General features: G+C 40.4%; 1 protein-coding gene and 1 pseudogene across 5 annotated transcripts in view; both read left to right on the forward strand.

The window, feature by feature from the left end:
* Window positions 1-25,036, forward strand: part of UIMC1 (ubiquitin interaction motif containing 1) — a 137,867-nt gene that overhangs the window by 39,800 nt on the left and 73,031 nt on the right. The window lies entirely within an intron of this gene.
* Window positions 4,013-8,170, forward strand: LOC113895554 (annotated as a pseudogene).

The following is a 25,036-nucleotide window of genomic DNA, read 5'->3' on the forward strand; positions in this document are numbered from 1 at the left end:
ATTTGATATGAGTTTATCTCAAGCTGACATGTATGTGTGTGTGGACCTGATGGAGGCAGAGCAGTGGTCAGTGCCTTTGTCTGAGACCACATTTCTCTTGGGAGACAAACTCCAGAGAGCATGTACCAGGACCGGCCAGCTCTCCAGATGACCATACCTTCTTCTGACGTAATTGCTCAACTTAATCCAATCGTTTCATTGATGTCTTAGCAAAAGCAGTATTTTCATTTCAGTCCAATGTTTAGTTTGGTGGGTTGGGGGTGTGGGGCTGCACTGGTTGGAGTAGGTGGTTTGCTTTTGTTGTTGTTGATTAGTTGTTCTGTTGTATCTGACTTTTTGTGACCCCATGGACTGTAGCCCGTCAGGCTTCTCTGTCCATGGATTACCCAGGCATGAGCACTGGAGTGGGTTGCCATTTCTTTCTCTCCATATAAACTTTAGAATGAGTTTTTTTGTATCTACAAAATTACTGGAATTTTTATTTCGATTATATTGAATCTACAGATCAGGTTTGTAAAATTGGTATCTTGACATTATATAAGTCTTTCTATTCCATGACATGGAATCCCTTTAGTTAGTTAATTTTTACTTGATTTTGTTAATCAGAGTTTTATAGCTTTCCTCATATAGATCTTGTATGTTATTTTATTACCAGTGTAAATGGTATTGTTTTAAATTTCAAATTCATGTGTGCATGTAGTGCCTGACTCTTTGCAACCCCTGGACTATAGCCCACCAGGCTCCTCTGTCAATGGAATTTTCTAGGCAAGAATATTAGAATGGGTTGCCATTTCCTATTCCAGGGGATCTTTCTGACTCAGAGATTGAACCTGTGTCTATTGCATCTGCTGCAGTGGCAGATGTATTCTTTACCATTGCACCACCTGGAAAGCATCAGATTTCAAATTACACTTGTTCATTTCTGGTATACGGAATGTGATTGACTACTATTCTTGTATATCATAACCTTAGTATAATTACTTCTAGGAATTTTGTTGATTCTGTTGGATTTTCTACTTAGATGATAGTGTGATTTGTGAACAAAGACAGTTTTACTTTTTCCCTTCCTTGTCTGTATGCCTTTTATTTCCTTTTCTTGTCTTATCACGTTAGCTGGTATGTCCAGTACAATGTTGAAAAGGAGTGATGAGAGGGCCATCGTAGCCTTTTTCCTATTTATAATGGGAATGCTTTGAGTTTTTTCCTTTTAGTATGATGTTAGCTATATGTTTTTCTTTATAGATTCAGTTCAGTTCAGTTCAGTTGCTCAGTCGTGTCCGACTCTTTGCAACCCCATGAATTGCAGCACGCCAGGCCTCTCTGTCCATCACCAACTCCCGGAGTTCACTGAGACTCACATCCATCAAGTCAGGGATGCCATCCAGCCGTCTTATCTTCTGCCGTCCCCTTGTCCTACTGCCCCCAATCCCTCCCAGCATCAGAGTCTTTTCCAATGAGTCAACTCTTCACCTGAGGTGGCCAAAGTACTGGAGTTGCAGCTTTAGCATCATTCCTTCCAAAGAAATCCCAAGGCTGATCTCCTTCAGAATGGACTGGTTGGATCTCCTTGCAGTCCAAGGGACTCTCAAGAGTCTTTTCCAACACCACAGTTCAAAAGCATCAATTCTTTGGCGTTCAGCCTTCTTCACAGTCCAGCTCTCACATCCATACATGACCACAGGAAAAACCATAGCCTTGACTAGATGGACCTTGTTGGCAAAGTAATGTCTCTGCTTTTGAATATGCTATCTAGGTTGGTCATAACTTTCCTTCCAAGGAGTAAGCGTCTTTTAATTTCATGGCTGCAGTCACCATCTGCAGTGATTTTGGAGCCCCCCAAAATAAAGTCTGACACTGTTGCCACTGTTTCCCCATCTATTTCCCATGAAGTGATGCGACCAGATGCCCTGATCTTCGTTTTCTGAACGTTGAGCTTTAAGCCAACTTTTTCACTCTCCACTTTCACCTTCATCAAGAGGCTTTTTAGTTCCTCTTCACTTTCTGCCATAAGGGTGGTGTCATCTGCATATCTGAGGTTATTGATATTTCTCCCGGCAATCTTGATTCCAGCTTGTGTTTCTTCCAGTCCAGCATTTCTCATGATGTACTCTGCATATAAGTTAAATAAGCAGGGTGACAATATACAGCCTTGACGTACTCCTTTTCCTATTTGGAACCAGTCTGTTGTTCCATGTCCAGTTCTAACTGTTGCTTCCTGACCTGCATACAGGTTTCTCAAGAGGCAGGTCAGGTGGTCTGGTATTCCCATCTCTTTCAGAATTTTCCACAGTTTATTGTGATCCACACAGTCAAAGGCTTTGGCATAGTCAATAAAGCAGAAATAGATATTTTTCTGGAACTCTCTTGCTTTTTCCATGATCCAGCAGATGTTGTTAATTTGATCTCTGGTTCCTCTGCCTTGTCTAAAACCATTATTCTCCATCAAATTGAGAAAATTCTCTATTCCTAATTTATCGAGAGGTTTTATCATGGATGAGTGATTTTATTCGCTGCTTTTTCTGAATCTATTGAATATGATCATGTGATTTTTCTTTTTCATTCTGTTTATGCATTGCATTATGTTGATTAATTTTTGAATGTTGAACTAGCGTGCACATCTGGGATAAATTCCATTTGGTCATGGTGTATAATTCTTTTTATGTATTGTTAGGTTCAATTTGCTAATATTTTGTTAAGTTTTGCATCTGTGTTCATGAGATATATTGGTCTGTACTTTTCTTGTAACATTTTTGTCTAGTTTTAGTGTTAGGGTTAATGTGGTCACATGGAATAACTTACGTAGTATTCCCTCTGCTTCTATACTCTGAAACAGATTGTAGAGAATTTGTATAATTTCTTCCTTAAATGTTTGGTAGAATTTATTAGTGAATCCACCTGGGCCTGTTGCTTTTTGTTGTGCAAGGTTAATTATGAATTCTATTTCTTTAATAGGTATAGTCAGACTGTCTTTTTTTTTTTTTTAATGTGAGTGTTGGCAGATTGTGTCTTTCAAGAAAATTGATCTGTTCCGTTGAGGTTATCAATTTGTGGACATAAAGTTGTTCATGCTGCTGCTGCTGCTAGGTCGCTTCAGTTGTGTCCGACTCTGTGTGACCCCAGAGATGGCAGCCCACGAGGCTCCCCTGTTCCTGGGATTCTCCAGGGAAGAACACTGGAGTGGGTTGCCATTTCCTTCTCCAATGCATGAAAGTGAAAAGTGGAAGTGAAGTTGCTCAGTTGTGTCCAACTCCTAGTGACCCCATGGACTGCAGCCTGCTAGGCTCCTCCATCCATGGGATTTGCCAGACAAGAGTACTGGAGTGGGTTGCCATTGCCTTCTCTGAAAGTTGTTCATAGTATTCCTTTATTATTCTTTTAATCTCCAAGAGGTCTGTAGTGATGTCCCCTCTTTCATTTCTGATACTAGAAATTTATGTCCTCTCTTTGTTTAGTCAGCCTAGCTAGTGGTTCATCAATGTTATTGATTAAAAAAAAATACATCAGTTTTTGTTTTGGTTCATTTTCTCTATTCACTTCTCAATTTCCATTTCATTGATTTCTGCTGTAGTTTTTATTATTTTTTCTTCTGCTTACTGTGTATTTAATTTGCTCTCTCTCGTTTTATTTTTTTTTTCTGGTTCCCTAAGGTTAGATGATTGATTTTAGATCTTTTTTCCCAGTGTATGCACTCAATGCTATAAATCCCCTCTAAGCATTGCTTTTGCTGCATCCCAGAAATTTTGATAAGTTGTGTTTTCATTTTCATTTGATTCAAAGTATTTTTATATTTCTCTTGAGATTTCTTCCTTGAGCCATGAGTTATTTAAGGTATGTTGCTTAATCTCCATTTATTTTGAGATTTTCCTGTTATTTTTCTAATTGATTTCTAGTTTAACTTCATTGTGGTCTGAGAGCAGACATTGCATGATTTCTCTTGCTTTAAATTTGTTAAGGTACCATGCCTGGTACGTTGTGGGAGTGACAGAGTCCTGTTTGTGGGAGGAGGCGGAGGACGCAAAACAAACCGGTGAATCTATAAAGAAACCAGCCTCATAGGAGAGGGACGGGAGGAGCCCAACAGTGAGGTGTGTGGGCTCAAGAAGCATGTCTGAGCGGGAGTACTTTAATCGGAAAAGTTATGAATTGGAAAACAGCTTCTGGTTAACTAGGTTCACTTAACTGAAGGGCTCTGGCTTCAAAGGCCTCTAAGATGTCCTGCAGAAATTGCTGGAGTCCACAGGAGAACCATTTCCAAGAAGAACAGTTTCTTGTAGCAGATATGCCAAGACTTAGCATTGGGATGGACACTTGTGTCTTTCCTCTGAGGCATGGCAGTCTTCCCTTGGTTCAAACTGCAGATTACATTTAGCCCATGGTCGCTGACCCTTATATGATGGGCAGGATAGCCTGTGCCAATGTCCTTAGTGACCTCTGTGTCATGTGGGGCACAGAATGTGACAACATGCTGATGCTTCTTGGAATCAGTCATAAAATGACCAACAGGGAAAGGGATAAAGTAATGCACCTAAATATACAGGGTTTTAAAGATGCAGCAGAGGAGGTGGGAACGTCTATAATGGGTGGCCAAACAGAGCTAAACCTCTGGATTGCTAAACCCATGGGTTGTTGTGGATACAACTGTCTGCCATCCCAACGGATTTATCATGCCAGATAATGCAGTGCTGGGTGTGCTTGTGCTGACAAAACGTTTGGGGATGCAAGTGATCATGGCCATGCACCAGTGGCTGGACATTCCTGAGAAATGGAATAAAATCAAGCTAGTGATTCCCTAGGAGGATGTGGAGCTGGAGTACCAGGAGGCAATGATGAACATGGCCAGGCTCAACAGGACAGTGTCAGGACTCATGTGTACATTAAATGCCCATGCGGCCACCAACATCACAGGCTTTGGGATTCTGGGCCACGCACAGAACCTGGCCAAACAGCAGAGAAACAAGGTGTCCTTTGTGATTCATAAGCTTCCTATCCTGGCCAAGATGGCAGCTGTGAGCAAGGCCTGTGGAAATGTGTTTGGCCTTATGCATGGGACCTGTCCGGAGATGTCAAGAGGCCTCCTGATCTGTTTACTTTGTGAGCAAGTAGCTCAGTTCTGTGCAGAGATAAAGTCCCCCAAATACGGAGAAGCTCTATACAGTCAGCAAAAACAAGACCAGGAGCTGACTGTGGCTCAGACCATGAATTCCTTATTGCCAAATTCAGACTTAAATTGAAGAAAGTAGGGAACACCACTAGACCATTCAGGTATGACCTGAATCAAATCCCTTATGATTATACAGTGGAAGTGAGAAATAGATTTAAGGGACTAGATCTGATAGATAGAGTGCCTGATGAACTATGGAATGAGGTTTGTGACATTCTACAGGAGACAGAGATCAAGACCATCCCAATGGAAAAGAAATGCAAAAAAGCAAAATGGCTGTCTGGGGAGGCTTTACAAATAGCTGTGAAAAGAAGAGAAGTGAAAAGCAAAGGAGAAAAGGAAAGATATAAACATCTGAATGCAGAGTTCCAAAGAATAGCAAGAAGAGATAAGAAAACCTTTTCAGCAATCAATGCAAAGAAATAGAGGAAAACAACAGAATGGGAAAGACTAGAGATCTCTTCAAGAAAATCAGAGATACCAAAGGAATATTTCATGCAAAGATGGGCTCGATAAAGGACAGAAATGGTGTGGATCTAACAGAAGCAGAAGATATTAAGAAGAGGTGGCAAGAATACACAGAAAAACTGTACAAAAAAGATCTTCACGACCCAGATAATCACGATGATGTGACCACTGGCCTAGAGCCAGACGTCCTGGAATGTGAAGTCAAGTGGGCCTTAGAAAGCATCACTATGAACAAAGCTAGTGGAGGTGATAGAATTCCAGTTGAGCTATTTCAAATCCTGAAAGATAATGCTGTGAAAGTGCTGCACTCAATATGCCAGCAAATTTGGAAAACTCAGCAGTGGCCACAGGACTGGAAAAGGTCAGTTTTCATTCCAGTCCCAAAGAAAGGCAATGCCAAAGAATGCTCAAACTACCACACAATTGCACTCATCTCACATGGTAGTAAAGTAATGCTCAAAATTCTCCAAGCCAGGCTTCAGCAATACATGAACTGTGAACTTCCAGATGTTCAAGCTGGTTTTAGAAAAGGCAGAGGAACCAGAGATCAAATTGCCAACATCCGCTGGATCATCAAAAAAGCAAGAGAGTTCCAGAAAAACATCTATTTCTGCCTTATTGACTATGCCAAAGCCTTTGACTGTGTGGATCACAATAAACTGTGGAAAATTCTGAAAGAGATGGGAATGCCAGACCACCTGACCTGCCTCTTGAGAAACCTATATGCAGGTCAGGAAGCAACAGTTAGAACTGGACATGGAACAACAGACTGGTTCCAGATCTGGAAAGGAGTACGTCAAGGCTGTATATTGTCACCCTGCTTATTTAACTTATATGCAGAGTACATCATGAGAAATGCTGGACTGGAAGAAACACAAGCTGGAATCAAGATTGCCGGGAGGAATATCAATAACCTCAGATATGCAGATGACACCACCCTTATGGCAGAAAGCGAAGAGGAACTAAAAAACCTCTTGATGAAAGTGAAAGTGGAGAGTGAAAAAGTTGGCTTAAAGCTCAACATTCAGAAAACGAAGATCATGGCATCTGGTCCCATCACTTCATGGGAAATAGATGGGGAAACAGTGGAAACAGTGTCAGACTTTATTTTTGGGGGGCTCCAGAATCGCTGCAGATGGTGACTGCAGCCATGAAATTAAAAGACGCTTACTCCTTGGAAGGAAAGTTATGACCAACCTAGATAGCATATTTAAAAGCAGAGACATTACTTTTGTCAACAAAGGTCCGTCTAGTCAAGGCTATGGTTTTTCCTGTGGTCATGTATGGATGTGAGAGTTGGACTGTGAAGAAGGCTGAACGCCAAAGAATTGATGCTTTTGAACTGTGGTGTTGGAGAAGACTCTTGAGAGTCCCTTGGACTGCAAGGAGATCCAACCAGTCCATTCTGAAGGAGATCAGCCCTGGGATTTCTTTGGAAGGAATGATGCTAAAGCTGCAACTCCAGTACTTTGGCCACCTCAGGTGAAGAGTTGACTCATTGAAAAGACTCTGATGCTGGTAGGGATTGGGGGCAGGAGGAGAAGGGGATGGCAGAGGATGAGACAGCTGGATGGCATCCCTGACTCGATGGATATGAGTCTCAGTGAACTCCCGGAGTTGGTGATGAACAGGGAGGCCTGGCATGCTGCGATTCATGGGGTCACAAGGAGTCTGACACGACTGAGTGACTGATCTGATCTGATCTGATCTGAAATACGGTGAAGGCCAACAGGTATGCATTGAGATTATGGAGAAGGGCAACCACACAGCCAGGATCATAGACAAACCCCAGATCATTGAGGTTGCGTTGCAGTTGCCCACCCAGAATGTGAACCCCACACCCGGTGCCACTTCTTAATCTAGGCTGAAGCAGCTATGTGATTTTGTTTTAAATAGCTATTTCTTTTATTGTCATTTCAATTAAAGACTATGAACAAAGAAAGAATAAGAAAAATAAAAGTTTTTACTTTGTCTTCAATTAGTCCTTCTTTGGTATTCTTCCTTTGTTAATGTAGATCTGAGTCTGACCTAGATAATATTCCTTCTGTCTAAAGAACATCTTTCAACAATATTTTACTCTACTTTCCTATTGCTTGAATGGTTTCTGAGAAGTCGGATGTAACTCTTATCTTTGGTGCTGTATAGGTAAGATGTTTTTTCCCTATGGCTTTTGTCAGCACTTTATCTTAGATTTTCAGCAGTTTGAAAACTATATGCCTTGGTATAGTTTTGGGGGTGCATTTTTGCTGGTTGGTTTTTTTTTTTTTTTTAATTGAAGGATAATGGCTTTACAGTGTTGTGCTGGTCTCTACCGTACATCAACATGAATCGGTCATATTTTTATGACTTGATAAAAAGTCTTGAGTCTCTCCCTACCATTCCACCGCAATAGGTTATCACAGAGCACTAGGCTGGGCTCCCTGTGTTATAGAGCTGCTTCCTGCTAGTACCTGTTTACACTTGATATTGTATAAAGGGGTAGGCTACCCACTGCTGTATTCATGGGCTTCCCTGGTGGCTCACACGGTAAAGAATCTGCCTGCAATGTGTGAGGCCAGGGTTCCATTCCTGGGTTGGGAAGATCCCTTGGAGGAGGGCATGGCAACCCACTCCAGTATTCTCACCTGGAGAATCCCCATGGACAGAGGAGCTGGGCAGTCTATAGTCCATGGGGTTGCAAAGAGTTGGACAGGACTGTGTGAATAAGCATAGTGTATATATGTCAGTGATACTTTCTCAATTTGTCCTACCCTCTCTGTCCCCCTCTGTGTCTACCAGACTATTCTCTGTGTCTGCATAGAGAATAAATAAAAAGGTTCATCAGTACTATTTTTTAGATTCCTTATATATGTGTTAATAATATACAGTATTAGTTTTTCTCTTTCTGACTTACTTCACTCTGTGTAACACGCTCTAGGTTCGTCCACCTCATTACACCTGACTCAAATTCATTACTTCTTATGGCTGAGTATTATGCCATTGTATATATGCCACAACTTATTTATCCATTCATCTGTTGATGGACATCTAGGTTGCTTCCCTGTCCTGGCTATTGTCAGTAGTGCTGCAGTGAAGACTGGGGTGCTTGTGTCATTTTGAATTGTGGTTTTCTCAGAGTATTTGCCCAGTAGTGGGATCGCTGGGTCATATAGTAGTTTTATTACTAGTTTGTTAAGGAATCTCCATACTGTTCTCCATAGTGGCTGTATCAATTTACATTCCCACCAAGAGGGCAGTAGGGTTCCCTTTTATCCACATCCTCTCCAGCATTTATTTTTGTAGTTTTTTTGTTGATGGTCATTCTGACTGGTATGAAGTGATACCTCATTGTAGTTTTGATTTGCATTTCTCTAAGTGATGTTGAGCAATTTTTTCATGTGTTTATTAGCTATCTGTATGTCTTCTTTGAAGAAATATCTGTTTCTGCTGCTCATTTTTTGATTGGGCTGTTCATTTTTTGATATTGAGCTGTATGAGTTGCATATATATTTTGGAGATTAATCCTTTGTCAGTTGCTTCATTTGCAGTTATTTTCTCCCATTCTGAGGGTTGTCTTTTAAAATTGTTTAATCTTTCCTTTCTTGTGCAAAAGCTTTTAATTTTAATTAGGTCTCATTGGTTATTTTTGTTTTTATTTCCATTACTCTAGGAGGTAGGTCAAATAGGATCTTGCTATAATTTGTGTTGAAGACTATACTGCCTATGTTTTCCTCTGAGAACTTTATAGTTTCTGGCCTTACATTTAAATCTTTGATCCATTTTGAGTTTATTTTGTGTATGATATTAGGAAGTGTTCTAGTTTCATTCTTTTACATGTAGCTGTCCAGTTTTCCCAGCACCACTTATTGAAGAGACTGTCTTTTCTCCATTGTATATATTCCTGCTTCTTTTGTTAAAGATAAGGTGCCCATAGGTGTGTGGGTTTATCTCTGGGCTTTTTATCTTGTTCCATTGGTCTATATTTCTGCTTTTGTGCCAATAGCATACTGTATTGATGACTGTAGCTTTGTAGTATAGTCTGAAGGCAGGAAAGTTGATTTCTCCAGGTATGTTTTTCTCAAGACTGCTTTGGCTGTTTGGGGTCTTTTGTGTTTCCATACAGATTGTGAAATTTTCTGTTCTAGTTCTGTGAAAAATGTCATTGGTAGTTGGATAGGGATTGCATTGAATCTGTAGATTGCTTTGGGTAGTGTTATCGTAATATTAATTCTTCCAATCCAAGAACATGTTATATCTCTCTATTTGTTTGTGTCATCTTTGATTTCTTTCATCATGTCTTATAGTTTTATGCATAGAGGTCTTTTGTCTCTTTAGGTAAGTTTACTCTTAGGTATTTTATTCTTTTTGTTGCAATAGTTAATGGAATTGTTTAATTTCTCTTTCTTATTTTTTATTGTTAGTGTATAGGAATGCAAGGGATTTCTGTGTGTTTGATATCTTGTGACTTTACTATATTCATTGATTAGCTCTAGTAATTTTCTGGTGGCGTCTTTAGGGTTTTCTATGTATAATATCATGTCATCTGCAAATAGTGAGAGTTTTACTTTAACTTCTCCAATCTAGATGTTTTTTATTTATTTTTCTGATTGTTGTTACTGGGACTTCCAAAACTATATTGAATAATAATGGTGAGAGTGATTACCCTTGTCTTGTTCCTGATTTTAGTGAAAATACTTTTAGTTTTTGAACAGTGAGAATGTTTTCTGTGGGTTTGTTGTATATGGCCTTTATTATGTTTAGGTAGGTTCCTTCTGTGCCTACTTTCTGGAGAGTTTTTAATTATAAATGAGTGTTGAATTTTGTCAAAAGCTTTCTCTGTATCTATTGAGATGATGGTATACTTTTTATCTTTCAGTTTGTTAATATGGTGTATCACATTGACTTGTGTATATTGGAGAAGCCCCGGGATAAACCCCACTTGATCATGGTGTATGATCCTTTTAATATGTTGTTGGGTTCTGTTTGCTAAAATTTTGTTTTGAATTTTTTCATCTGTGTTCGTCAGTGATATTGGCCTGTAATTGTCTTTTTTTGTAATGTCTTCATCTGGTTTTGGTATCAGGGTGATGGTGGCCTTATAGAATGAGTTTGGGAGTTTCTCTTCCTCTACAGTGTTCTGGAAGAATTTGAGGAGGATAGATGTTAACTCTTCTCTAAATGTTCAGTAGAATTCACCTGTGAAGCCATCTGGTCTGGTCCTGGGCTTTTGTTTGTTGGAAGATTTTTGATTGTAGTTTTGATTTCAGTGCCTGCGATTGGTCTGTTCATATTTCCTGTTTCTTCCTGGTTCAGTCTTGGAAGGTTATACTTTTCTAAGAATTTGTCCATTTCTTCCAGATTGTCCATTTTATTGACATACATTGCTCCAAAGTCTACAGTCTCAGGCTGATAGCAGATATTTAATCTGCTGCACCTGTAGCTGCAAGAGTGCCTTCCCTTCCTCTTTGTTCACATAGTCTCTGGAGCTTAGCTTTGGTTTTGGTCCCACCTCTGTTGAAGCTTCAATACTTTGGCCACCTGATGAGAAGAAACAATCCATTGGAAAAGACTTGGTGCTGGGAAAGATTGAAGGCAAGAGGAGAAGGGGCAACAGAGTATGAGATGGTTAGATAACATCACTGACTCAATGGACATGAATTTGAGCAAACTCCAGGATATAGTGGAGGACAGAGGAGCCTGGCATGCTACAGTCCATGGATTCACAAAGAGTCAGACACAACTTAGTGACTGAATACCAGTAACAGCTGCTTGTAGGCAACCCTCTGGTGTCTGTTCCCTGCCAAGACAAGAGGGGGTGAAAATAGCATCTTATTATGGCTCATCTCTCAGTCAGGCTGGGGAGATGGAGGGGTATGGCAGACACTATTGGGGTGTGTGGGGAGTACCTGCTTCAGCAGAGGCCTGTGAGAAGTTGCTATAGTCTGAGGTGGTTCATACACTCCCCTAGGGCCAGACATCCTAGAATGTGAAGCCAAGTGGGCCTTAGGAAGCATCACTACAAACAAAGCTAGTGGAGGTGATGGAATTCCAGTTGAGCTATTTCAAATCCTGAAAGATGATGCTGTGAAAGTGCTGCACTCAACATGCCAGCAAATTTGGAAAACTCAGCAGTGGCCACAGGACTGGAAAAGGTCAGTTTTCATTCCAGTCCCAAAGAAAGGTAATGCCAAAGAATGCTCAAACTACCGCACAGTTGCACTCATCTCACATACTAGTAAAGCAATGCTTAAAATTCTCCAAGCCAGGCTTCAGCAATACGTGAACCGTGAACTTCCTGATGTTCAAGCTGGTTTTAGAAAAGGCAGAGGAACCAGAGATCAAATTGCCAACATCCGCTGGATCATCAAAAAAGCAAGAGAGTTCCAGAAAAACATCTATTTCTGCTTTATTGACTATTCCAAAGCCTTTGACTGTGTGGATCACAATAAACTGTGGACAATTCTGAAAGAGATGGGAATGCCAGACCACCTGACCTGCCTGTTGAGAAACCTGTATGCAGGTCAGGAAGCAACAGTTAGAACTGGACATGGAACAACAGACTGGTTCCAGATCTGGAAAGGAGTACGTCAAGGCTGTATATTGTCACCCTGCTTATTTAAATTATATGCAGAGTACATCATGAGAAACACTGGGCTGGAAGAAGCACAAGCTGGAATCAAGATTGCCGGGAGAAATATCAATAACCTCAGATATGCAGATGACACCACCCTCATGGCAGAAAGTGAAGAGAAACTAAAGAGCCTCTTGATGAAAGTGAAAGAGGAGAGTGAAAAAGTTGGCTTAAAGCTCAACATTCAGAAAACAAAGATCATGGCATCTGGTCCCATCACTTCATGGGAAATAGATTGGGGAAACAGTGGAAACAGTGGCTGACTTTATTTTTCTGGGCTCCAAAATCACTGTGGGTGGTGATTGCAGCCATGAAATTAAAAGACGCTTACTCCTTGGAAGGAAAGTTATGACCAACCTAGACAGCATGTTGAAAGGCAGAGACATTACTTTGTCAACAAAGGTCCGTCTAGTCAAGGCTATGGTTTTTCCAGTGGTCATGTATGGATGTAGGAGTTGGACTATAAAGAAAGCTGAGTGCCAAAGAATTGATGCTTTTGAATTGTGGTGTTGGAGAAGACTATTGAGAGTCCCTTGGACTGCAAGGAGATCCAACCAGTCTATCCTAAAGGAGATCAGTCCTGGGTGTTCATTGGAAGGACTGATGTTGAAGCTGAAACTCCAATACTTCGGCCACCTGATGCGAAGAGCTGACTCACTTGAAAAGACCCTGATTCTGGGAAAGATTGAAGGCAGGAGGAGAACGGGACGACAGAGGATGAAATGATTAGATGACATCACCGACTTGATGGACATGAGCTTGGGTGGAATCTGGAAGTTGGTGATGGACAGAGAGGCCTGGTGTGCTGCGGTTCATGCGGTTGCAAAGAATCGGACACGACTGAGTGACTGAACTTAACTGAACTGAACTGAAGGATAGTTGGTCCCTGGTTGTGTGTCCCTTGTTAGAGCCAAGCCACATAAGCCCACAGGAAAGTGTGGACTGTGACCTCTGCCTGCTGACAGCTTGGTCGCAGCTGCTACCTTGGGGTTGGGACCGCAGCCGCAGTTTGTTCCCTGCCTATTGCACTTGCCCTGGCTTTGACAGTGGCCAGTTGGCCTGAGTGCCTCTCTCTGGGATCATAAGTTGCATTTGCAGCTCGTGCCACCTCTGGCACTTGTGCCGGCTTTGGTGGTGGCTGGCCAGCGTATCTGCCTCTGGGGTCTCAGTCCATAGCTGGGGCTTGTCGCACCTATGGCACTCTTGAAGGCTGGGTCCTGTTGTCAGTGAGTGCACAGTTTTTGGGGATCCCCACAGCAATGATCTCCTGTCTCTCTGTCAGGCCTAACTCCCTGGACTCCATCAGTTGTGTTATACTAGCCACTTCAGAGTATCTTCACAGCAGTCAATCCCAGTCCTCTCCCTAGGGTCCAGCCCCCAAAGCCCTCTACCCAGCCCATACTGGCTGCAGCAGGGCATGCCAACAGCATCTTGGCTGGTAAGTGCTGGTCAGCAACAATCTCTGTGGTGATTTCTTTCCATTTTGCCTTCTGAGCACATGTTGCTGCATTCCCCTCTGGGGTTCCAAAGCTCTTCTCCAACTCTGCAGTGAGGGGGTTTCCAAGTGTGCAGAAACTTTTTCTTCTTCATGGCTCCCTCCCCAAGGTGTAGGTCTCCATCCCAAATCCTTTGTCTCTTTTTTCTCTTACAACTTTTCTCCTACCTCATTCTGTGGAGATTGGTTTGCCTTTTTGGAAGTCTGGGGTCTTGCCAGCTTTCAGAAGGTGTTCTGTAGGAGCTGTTCCATACACAGATATGTTTTTGACGTATTTGTGGGGAGGAAGGTGCCCTCCTTATTTTACTCTTTTGTCTTGCGGGATCTCCTGGTTTAGTGTTCCTTAAGCTTCCTGGATCTGTAGTTTAGTATCTGACCTTAATTTGGGGAAATTCTGAGTCATTATTATTTCACATAATTCTTTCGCTTCTATTTTTCTCATCCTTCTGGCAGTTGCATTATGTTTTTATTACTCTTTTTGTAGTTGTTCCACAGTCCTTGAATATTGTCTTATCCTTTTCAGTCTTTGTTCTCTTTATGTTTTAGTTTTGGTGGTTTCAATTAACATGTCTTCAAGCTCAGGTTCTTTTTTAAAGGTGTGTACAGTCTACTGATAAACCCATCCAAAGCATTCTTCATTTCTGTTACAGTGTTTTTAATCTTTAGTATTTCTTTTTGTTTCTTTCTTAGGATTTCCATCTCTCTATTTACATTTCCCATCTGACCTTGTTTGTGCTCTAATTTATCCTTTAAAGCCCTTATATTAATCATAATTGTTTTAAATTCTAGCCTGATAATTCCAGCATTAGTACCATGTCTGATTCTGATGCATAGTCTATCTTTTCAAATCGTAGTTTTTGCCTTTTAGTGTGACTTGTAATGTTTTTTTGATAGCTAGACACGATGTATCAGGTAAAAGAAACTACTCTAAATAGGCCTTTAGTAATGTGGTATTAGGTGTGGCTAATAAGGGAAGTATCTGTAGTTCCCTGATTGTGAAGTGAAAGTCTCTCAGTTGTGTCCGACTCTGTCCATGGGATTTCCCAGGCAAGAATACTGGAGTGGGTTGCCATTTCCTTCTCCAGGGGATCTTCCTGATTCAGGGATCCATCCCGGGTCTCCTGTCTTGGAGGCAGATTCCTTACTATCTGAGCTACCAGGGAAGTTCCCTAATTAGTTCTCAGTATTTCAGTCTGTGAACTTCACAAGTGTTTCTAATTTTTTCCTCCCTCTTTAGGTGGGAGAGGATGGCTAGAGTACCTTGGAGTTTGGTATGTCCCTTCTCACACATCAGTTATACTGTTAGCCTAGACTGATTACTTAGTTTCTCCTAGGGCAAGCCTTGCTGGAAAGAACAGAGTGCCCTGATAAATTTCAAAATAGCTCCTCCCCTCTACTGTCTTTGGGACATTTAAGAGGAAGTTTCTCTTATATTTATTGTGAGAACCTGGTGGGCCCCCTTTTCCCTGGAATTTTTAACTCCCAGACTTGTCCACACCAAGCCTCCAGCAATTTGTCCCTTACAGTTCAGGTTTTCTTGGCACTGATTTCTGTGTTGTTTTTACTCTTGAATCTCTGCTCTGATAAGCCATGACCCCCTGTATTCCCTTGTTTCTCTCTCTGTCTTGGGGGCAGCAATGTGCCTTGTGCCCTCCTTTCTCACAGATCCAGGAAGAGTTGTTGATTTTTTCAGTTGCTTTATTAATAGCTTTTTACTCTTTAGGACAAAGCGGTGACTTACTTCCAGGTTTCTTACATGTGGAATCAGAAGTTGGTTCTATAATTTCCATTATATTTTCATATGGCTTTTATAGACTTTTATCATTTTTATATATCTTCATGATTAGTATTTTGATAACATATGAGTCTCTTGAGTTAACATGCCTTATATAACTTAACAGTGGCTTTGTTTTTGGGAAACTTAAGTCAGTCACCTTGTAGGTTATAGTGTGTGTGTGTGTGTGTGTGTGTGTGTGTTTGTGTTTGTGTATTACCCGCTCAGTCCTGTCCAACTCTTTGTGACCCTGTGGACTGTAGCCTGCTGTGCTCCTCTGTCCATGGGATTCTCTAGGCAAGAATACTGGAGTGGGTTGCTATTTATTTCTCCACAGGATCGTCCCAACCCAGGGATTGAACCCAGATCTCCTGCATTGCATTCTTATACCACTGAGCCACCAAGGAAGCCCAGGTTCTAGTGTAATGAACATCTTTTTGTGTATAACACAGTTTTTCTTTTCAGTGATTGTTCAGGATAAACTCCCAGAAGTGGTATCACTTTGTTTGAGAATGTACATGTATACAGGTGCCTACACAGTGTCTTGATGCTTTCAAAAGTGTTTTATAAACTTGTAACTGGCAACATGTAGATATATTAAGTTTATCACAGTTGCAGAGCTATGTCTGTTTTGCAAAAAAAAGTTCTTAGGAAAAGATTTGGGCAGGAAGATAATTTATCTTTTGTTGTTGCATGAAATGTGCTATGTCAGAACATTTGTTCTGTTCTCTCGGTTTACTTACTTATTTAGGCTGTGCTGGGTCTTCATTGCAGTGCGTGGGCTTCTGTAATTTTGTTGTATGGACTCTAGAGCACGCAGGCTCAGTGGTTGTGGCACATGGAGTTGTTGCCCTGTGGCGTGTGGGATCTTACTTCCCCAACCAGGGATCAAACCCCCATTTCCTGCATTGGAAGGTGAATTCTTAACCATTGGACCACAGGAAGCCCCTCAACCTTTTTAAATAACCACAACTTTTACAGGTTATATCTGTTTTTGTGTTCTGGATTGTTTGGATTGTTAACAGCCTGTTTACACATCTTAGTGGGCCAACCTCAATGTTGCTGCTGCTGCTGCTAAGTCGTTTTAGTTGTGTCTGACTCTGTGCGACCCCATAGACAGCAGCCCACCAGGCTCCGCAGTCCCTGGGATTCTCCAGGCAAGAACACTGGAGTGGGTTGCCATTTCCTTCTCCAATGCATGAAAGTGAAAAGTGAAAGTGAAGTCGCTCAGTCGTGTCCAATTCTTAGCAACCCCTGGACTGCAGCCTTCCAGGCTCCTCCACCCATGGGATTTTCCAGGCAAGAGTACTGGAGTGAGGTGCCGTTGCCTTCTCTGAACCTGAATGTTGGGAGATCATAAATTTTGAAGAACATAATCAGAATCATTTGATAAGCTAGTTGAGCCAATTCAGTTAGAGATTCTAATGTTGACACTTGCTGACATTTCCTCCTGGCTGGAATTCCAGTTTGTTTCTCCCTTTCTTCTAATGGTTGGGTTCTTATATTGTAGAGAGGTTAGGTAAAATATGTCCTAGTCAGTAGTGATGTTTATTAGACTTTAGTCTCAGATCATGGTTATATAAAAACTAAGAGTCAGTAACTAGTGAATAAGAATGTCCTTTTAATTCTGATTGTGGTTAGAGTAAATATGTAGTGGTGGCTTTGTCAGATTATGTGCTTGTATGTTATTGTTTGTTGTTCACTTGCTAGTTGTATCTGACTCTTTTGTGACCCCATGGACTGTAGCCCGACAGGCTCCTGTGTCCTTGGGATCTTCCAGGCAAGAATCCTGGAGTGGGTTGCTATTTCCTCTCTAGGGCATCTTCTTGACCCAGGAATCAAACCTGCATTTCCTGCATTGGCAGGAGGATTCTTTACCACTGAGCCACCTGGGAAGACAGGTGTTATTGTTAGTGAAAAACAATAATCTGAAGTTTTGGATTTCTTTAAATAAAATGTAATAACAGTAAATAATTTGTTAATTGAGAGTAATAATAAACAGTTATTAGACACTTGTTATGTGCCAGGTACTATTCTAAATATTTTTCATGTATTATTTAACCATCGTAACAGACTTAAATACTATTACCTCTGTTTTTCTTGTGTGTGAAGTAAAACAAGTATTATTAAATCATAGTATTTATATGAGAATTCTAATGTTAAGAGTATGTTTATATTTACTCTAGATATATGGTCATGCGGATTAAAAGACACAAAGAAAAAAAAGGGAGGGAGATTATCACAGACTAGCACCAGTATCCAGGTTTAGAGGATAAATAACCTGCTCGAAATTTTACAATTAAAAAAGCATGAAATCAAGAATTAAACCCAGGTAGTCTGGCTGTGGGGGCTTCCCTGGTGGCTCAGATGGTAAGGAATGTGCCTGCAATGTGGGAGACCTGGGTTTGATCCCTGGGTTGGGAAGATCCCCTGGAGAAGAGAACGGCAACCCACTCCAATAGAATTGCCTGGAGAATTCCATGGATAGAGGAGCCTGGCAGGCTACATACAGTCCTTGGGGTCGCAAAGAGTCAGACGTGACTGAGGGACTTTCATTTCCTTCCTCAGTCTGGCTGTGGAGTTTCCTGTCTATGTAGTTGAGAACAGAATCCTTACTAAGTTCTTATTTTCATGTTAATGTAATAGCAAAGCCTGCATCTCTGCAGAATCTTTAGGAAATATGTTGTTCAGTCCTTTAGTCGTGTTTGACTCTTTGTGACCTCATGGACTGCAGCACACCATACTTCCCTGTCCCTCACCATCTCCTGAAGTTTGCCCAAGTTCATGTCCATTGTATCAGTGATGACATCCAGCCATCTCATTATCTGACTCCTTCTTCTTCTGCCCTCTGTCTTTCCCAGCATCTGGGACTTTTCCAATGAGTCTTCTATTTGCATCAGGTGACCAAAATACTGGAGCTTCAACTTCAGCATTAGTCCTTCTAATGAGTACTCAGGGTTGATTTCCTTTAAGATTAACTGGTTTGATCTCCTTGCTGTCCAAGGGACTCTTAATTAGGGAATACAAGATATTTTAAAAGACTGAATATTACAAAGAACTCATTTTGCATTATTACATGGTTTTCCTTCTCTTAAATTGAACACAGAGGATATAATCAACATCAATATTTTCTTGATGACTTAGTGACTTCATTAAGAATGAATAATCATGTTGTAAGAATGTCAGTCTTTTCCATTTTATCCATTCTATTGATATATAGTGGTAGCTCATTTTAACTTGCCTTTTCCTCATGATTAATGATCTTTTCTTATGCTTAATGATTATTCCAAAATTTTCAGATCTGTTGTTCATTATTGATAAAATTAGATGGCTTGTTTTCTTACTATGAAGTATAGGTATTTCATATACTTTGGATACAAGTCTTTTGTCAGATTATATATATTGTGAATATGTTCTCCCATTTTGTGACTTACCTTTTTCTTTTCTTTCTTTTTTACTTAAAATTTTTTTTAATTAAAAACTATTTTTGTACTTTTTATTTTTGTAACAAAGAGAAGTTTTATATTTACTTTTTTCTTTCTGTGTCATATGTAAACAAAATTTGACTATCCCTCAGTTACAAAGATTTTCACCTGTGTTTTCTTCTAGGATTTTTATAGTTTTAGCTTTTATATCTAGATATGTATTCCATTTTGAGTTAATTTTTGTCTATAGTGTGAGATAAGGGTTAAGGTTTCATTTTTTTTTCCTTATGGATATCCTGTTGTTCTGGTACCATTTGTTGAAAAGGCTTGTTGGTAGAAATCAATTGAAAAAAATTTGTGCATCTATTTCTGAATTTTTTATTACATTACGTTTAATGAACTTGTTTGGATTTTCGTTGGGATTGTGTTGAATCAATTTGGGGAGACTTGATATCTTATTTTCTGAATTATGTTGCTATTATTTTTTCTTTAGTTTTTGTTAGAATTCACCAGTGATGAATGTCAGATGGCTTTGGATTTTCTTTATGGAGAGGTTTTTAGTTACAGATTCATATTCTTTAGTAGGTATAAGGCTGTTCAGATACTCTTTTTCTTCTGTGTCAGTTTTCGTAATTTATGTTTTTCAGTGATTTTTTTTTGTTTGTTTTGTTTCAGTTAAGTCAGTGTTTCTCAGTCCTTTTTTCATTACTGTTCCCTGAAGGATCCTTTTTAGGCTTTTTTTTTCCTAGCCACCACTGTCCCCGTGAAATTTTAATGCCATCAGTTCAGTTCAGTTCAGTTGCTCAGTCGTGTCCGACTCTTTGCGACCCCATGAATCACAGCATGCCAGGCCTCCCTGTCCATCACCAACTCCTGGAGTTCACTCAGACTCACGTCCATCGAGTCAGTGATGCCATCCAGCCATCTCATCCTCTGTCGTCCCCTTCTCCTCCTGCCCCCAATCCCTCCCAGCATCAGAGTCTTTTCCAATGAGTCAACTCTTCGCATGAGGTGGCCAAAGTACTGGAATTTCAGGTTTAGCATCATTCCTTCCAAAGAAATCCCAGGGCTGATCTCCTTCAGAATGGACTGGTTGGATCTCCTTGCAGTCCAAGGGACTCTAAGAGTCTTCTCCAACACCACAGTTCAAAACCATCAGTTCTTCAGCGCTCAGCCTTCTTCACAGTCCAACTCTCACATCCATACATGACCACAGGAAAAACCATAGCCTTGACTAGACGAACCTTTGTTGGCAAAGTAATGTCTCTGCTTTTGAATATGCTATCTAGGTTGGTCATAACTTTCCTTCCAAGGAGTAAGCGTCTTAGATAATGCTATATATCCTATTTATGTACCAACTTATACACCTGTGTTTTATATATAAAGAAAGTTAAGATTTCTTGGACTTCCAAGAACCAATTTTTGTCCACTTGGAGATGATATCATGCCAGTTGAGAATGCATGTTTGTTTGTCAAATTTATTGGCATAAAATTGTCCATGGTATTCTGTTGTTCTTTTCATGATTGTAGAATCTGTAGTGATATATCCCCTCTTATTCCTGTATTGTTAACTTACATGTTTTCTTTTTCTTCTTGATCAGTCTAATCAGAGATTTATAAATTTTATTGACCTTTTCATGGAACCAAGTTTTGTTATTAATTTTTATTTTCTGTGTTGTATTCAATCTTCTATTTCATTGATATCTGCTCTTTATATTACTTTCTTCTTACTTTGGGTTAATTTTGCTCTTCATTGTTTAGCTTATTAAAGAAAAGCTTAGATCTCTGACTTGAAATTTTTCTTCTTTTTTATATGATCATGTAAAGCTATTCATATCCCTGTAAACATTGCATTATGTACTTCCATAGATTTTGATTAGGAAAAAAAAGTCTGGAAAGTATTCTTCAGGGAATAGTAATGAAAAAAGGACTGAGAAATACTGACTTAATTGAACAAATTAAAAAAATCACTGAAAAACATAATTTATGAAAACTGACACAGAAAACAGAGAACATCTGAATAGCCGTATATCTATTAAAGAATTTGAATTTATAGTTAAAAAACCTCTCTATAAAGAAAATCTAAGGCCATCTGACATTCATTCACTGGTTAATTCTGATCTGTTTTCATTCTCATTAAGATCACTTTAAATTTATTTGGGTGCATTTTTTTATTTTGGGAATTTAATCTTAGGGGTCCCTTATCCTTACTGATTTTATTTTACACTTTAAAAACAGGTTTAACATTTACCCGATTAAGTCAAAGATATACCAAAAGGTATAGTCCAAGAAATGTCACTCCCTCCCTTATCCCTCCCACTTTGTACCCAACTACCTGTATATAACCATTTGAATTAGTTTCTAATTCATCTTTCTTGTGTCACTCTTGGCAAAAATTAGCATACTATATAATCTTTTGTGTTTTGCTTCTTTTTTTTAGCTTGATACTGTATCTTTACAATCATTCTATTCCTAGAGCATAGATACCTTCCTTATTCTTTTTACAGTTTTATGTATGAATACCAAAATTTATTCAAGCAGTGTCCTGTGATGGTCATTACGTGGATTCCATTGTTTTGCAAATTCAAACAATGCTGCAGTGAAAAATGTAGTACATATTTGGTTTTGTTGTCATTGTTCAGTCGCTAAGTTGTGTCCAACTATTTGTAGCCCTATAGACTACAGCATGCCAGGCTCCTGTGTCCTTCACTGTCTCCTGGAGTTTGCTCAAATTCATGTCCATTGAACTGGTGATGCTATCTAACCGTCTCATCCTCTGTCACCCTCTTCTGCTTTTGCCTTCAATCTTTCCCAGCATCAAAGTCTTTTTCAATGAGTTGGCTCTTCACATCAGGTGGCCAAAATATTGGAGCTTCAGCTTTAGCATCAGTCCTTCCATGAATATTCAGGGTTGATTTCCTTTAGGATTGACTGGTTTGGCCTCTTTGCAGTTCAAAGGACTCTCAAGAGTCTTCTCCAGCACCAAAATTTGAAAGCATCAGTTCTTCGGTGCTCAGCCTTCTTTATGGTCCAACTCTCACATCTGTACATGACTGCTGAAGCAGGCTGGTTGCTCTACAGGTTACGGTTCTTGCCTCTGGCATGAGGGGTTCCAGACGAGCCCCAAGATGAAAGGTTGTTGCTAGGCCATGGAAGACGTCGGGATTCTTGGCCTCCAGAGGAGAGGAATTCAATCTGGGGCCAGTGACAAAGCTTGATCACTCAGAACTTTTGCGTGATAAAGTTTTATTAAAGTATGAAAGAGATGGATAAAGCTTCTGACATAGACATCAGAAGGGGGCAGAAAGAGTGCCCCCCTGCTAGGCTTTAGCAGTATGTTATATACCTATCAGCCAGCTGTTAATTAGAGAAAGGAGATGTCTCAGAGTGGTACTAGCCCTCTCACCCACAACATGCATGTTGAGATAATATTGGCACCAGGTGAGTCATCCTGGGCCATAAAACGATTGACATGAATCTTGAAGAAAGGCAGGTTTGCACATAAATATATAGTTTCATTAACATAGATTAAGAAAATAGTGTATGAGTAAAACATACAGGTTTGTTAAGCCCTTCAGTTCAGTTCAGTTCAGTTGCTCAGTCGTGTCCAACTCTTTGCGACCCCATGAATCGCAGCACGCCAGGCCTCCCTGTCCATCACCAACTCCTGGAGTTCACTCAGACTCACGTCCATCAAGTCAGTGATGCCATCCAGCCATCTCATCCTCTGTCGTCCCCTTCTCCTCCTGCCCCCAATCCCTCCCAGCATCAGAGTCTTTTTCAATGAGTCAACTCTTCGCATGAGGTGGCCAAAGTACTGGAATTTCAGGTTTAGCATCATTCCTTCCAAAGAAATCCCAGGGCTGATCTCCTTCAGAATGGACTGGTTGGATCTCCTTGCAGTCCAAGGGACTCTAAGAGTCTTCTCCAACACCACAGTTCAAAAGCATCAGTTCTTCAGCGCTCAGCTTTCTTCACAGTCCAACTCTCACATCCATACATGACCACTGGAAAAACCATAGCCTTGACTAGATGGACCTTGTTGGCAAAGTAATGTCTCTGCTTTTCAATATGCTGTCTAGGTTGGTCATAACTTTTCTTCCAAGGAGCAAGCGTCTTTTAATTTCATGGCTGCAGTCAACCATCTGCAGTGATTTTGGAGCCCCCCAAAATAAAGTCTGACACTGTTGCCACTGTTTCCCCATCTATTTGCCATGAAGTGATGGGACCAGATGCCATGATCTTCGTTTTCTGAATGTTGAGTTTTAAGCCAACTTTTTCACTCTCCTCTTTCACCTTCATCAAGAGGCTCTTTAGTTCCTCTTCACTTTCTGCCATAAGGGTGGTGTCATCTGCATATCTGAGGTTATTGATATTTCTCCCGGCAGTCTTGATTCCAGCTTGTGCTTCTTCCAGCCCAGCATTTCTCATGATGTACTCTGCATATAACTTAAATAAGCAGGGTGACAATATACAGCCTTGACGTACTCCTTTCCAGATCTGGAACCAGTGTGTTGTTCCATGTCCAGTACTAACTGTTGCTTCCTGACCTGCATATAGGTTTCTCAAGAGGCAGGTCAGGTGGTCTGGTATTCCCATCTCTTTCAGAATTGTCCACAGTTTATTGTGATCCACACAGTCAAAGGCTTTGGCATAGTCAATAAAGCAGAAATAGATGTTTTTCTGGAACTCTCTTGCTTTTTTGATGATCCAGCGGATGTTGGCAATTTGATCTCTGGTTCCTCTGCCTTTTCTAAAACCAGCTTGAACATCAGGAAGTTCACGGTTCACGTATTGCTGAAGCCTGACCTGGACAATTTTGAGCATTACTTTACTACCGTGTGAGATGAGTGCAATTGTGTGGTAGTTTGAGCATTCTTTGGCATTGCCTTTGTTTGGGATTGGAATGAAAACTGACCTTTTCCAGTCCTGTGGCCACTGCTGAGTTTTCCAAATTTGACATCTTTTTTGGGTGTTGTAGGTCTTCATAAAGGTCTTGTAGGTCTTCATAGAACTGTTCAACTTCAGCATTATTGGTTGGGACATAGACTTGGATTACTGTGATACTGAATGGTTTGCCTTGGAAACGAACAGAGATCATTCTGTCATTTTTGAGATTGCATCCAAGTACTGCATTTCGTACTCTTTTGTTGACCATGATGGCTACTCCATTTCTTCTGAGGGATTCCTGCATGCAGTAGTAGATATAACATGGGGTTCTCAAGGCAAGAATACTGAAGTGGTTTGCCATTCCCTTCTCCAGTGGACCACATTCTGTCAGACCTCTCCACCATGACCCGCCTGTCTTGGGTGGCCCCACGGGCATGGCTTAGTTTCATTGAGTTAGACAAGGCTGTGGTCCTAGTGTGATCTGAGTCTTAAGCAGAACAGACTTCAAGAGAGACAGAGTCTAGTGTAAATACATAGTTCATTAACATAGCTTAAGAAAACCATTTCCATAAGAAAAACGCATTGGTTAGCTTAAGGTTTGAGAAAAGTTAAGTTCAAGTGGAACCAGGTGTCGTCATGGCAACACAGAATTTTAAGGAAAACCTTTTAAATTTGTATAGAGAAGGGTAAAAAATCTGACACTTGTGGTTTGTTTCCTCCTGCTGCTTAAAAAAGAGATAAAAAATGTCTAAGACTTGCAGCCTATTTCCTCCATTTGGAGACCCTTGGCCTTCCTGCCTGTTACCCTCTCACTACTGGAAAAACCATAGCTTTGACTGCAGACCTTTGTCAGCACAGTGATGTCTTTGTTTTTTAAATATGCTGTCTTGTGTATATTTATTTTTTTTTTAATTGAAAATACATCGTTAGAGTACATTGCTCGAATTGGGATTGCTGGGTCATATGTGTAGTTTGTTAGTCACTGCCAGAATCTTGTCCATAAGCATTATACAAAATGGCAATATTCTTTTTTATATTTATTGGCTAGAATAATTTTCTTTTGAAGTATTTTTTTTTAATTTATTTATTTTTAATTGGAGGATAATTGCTTTACAATGTTGTATTGGTTTTGCCATACATCAGCATGAATCAGCCACAGGTATGCATATGTCCTCTCCCTTTGGAACCTCCCTCCCATCTCCCCCCACTACCC

Source organism: Bos indicus x Bos taurus, chromosome 7 (genome assembly GCF_003369695.1).
Source record: "Bos indicus x Bos taurus breed Angus x Brahman F1 hybrid chromosome 7, Bos_hybrid_MaternalHap_v2.0, whole genome shotgun sequence".
Lineage (NCBI taxonomy): Eukaryota > Metazoa > Chordata > Mammalia > Artiodactyla > Bovidae > Bos > Bos indicus x Bos taurus.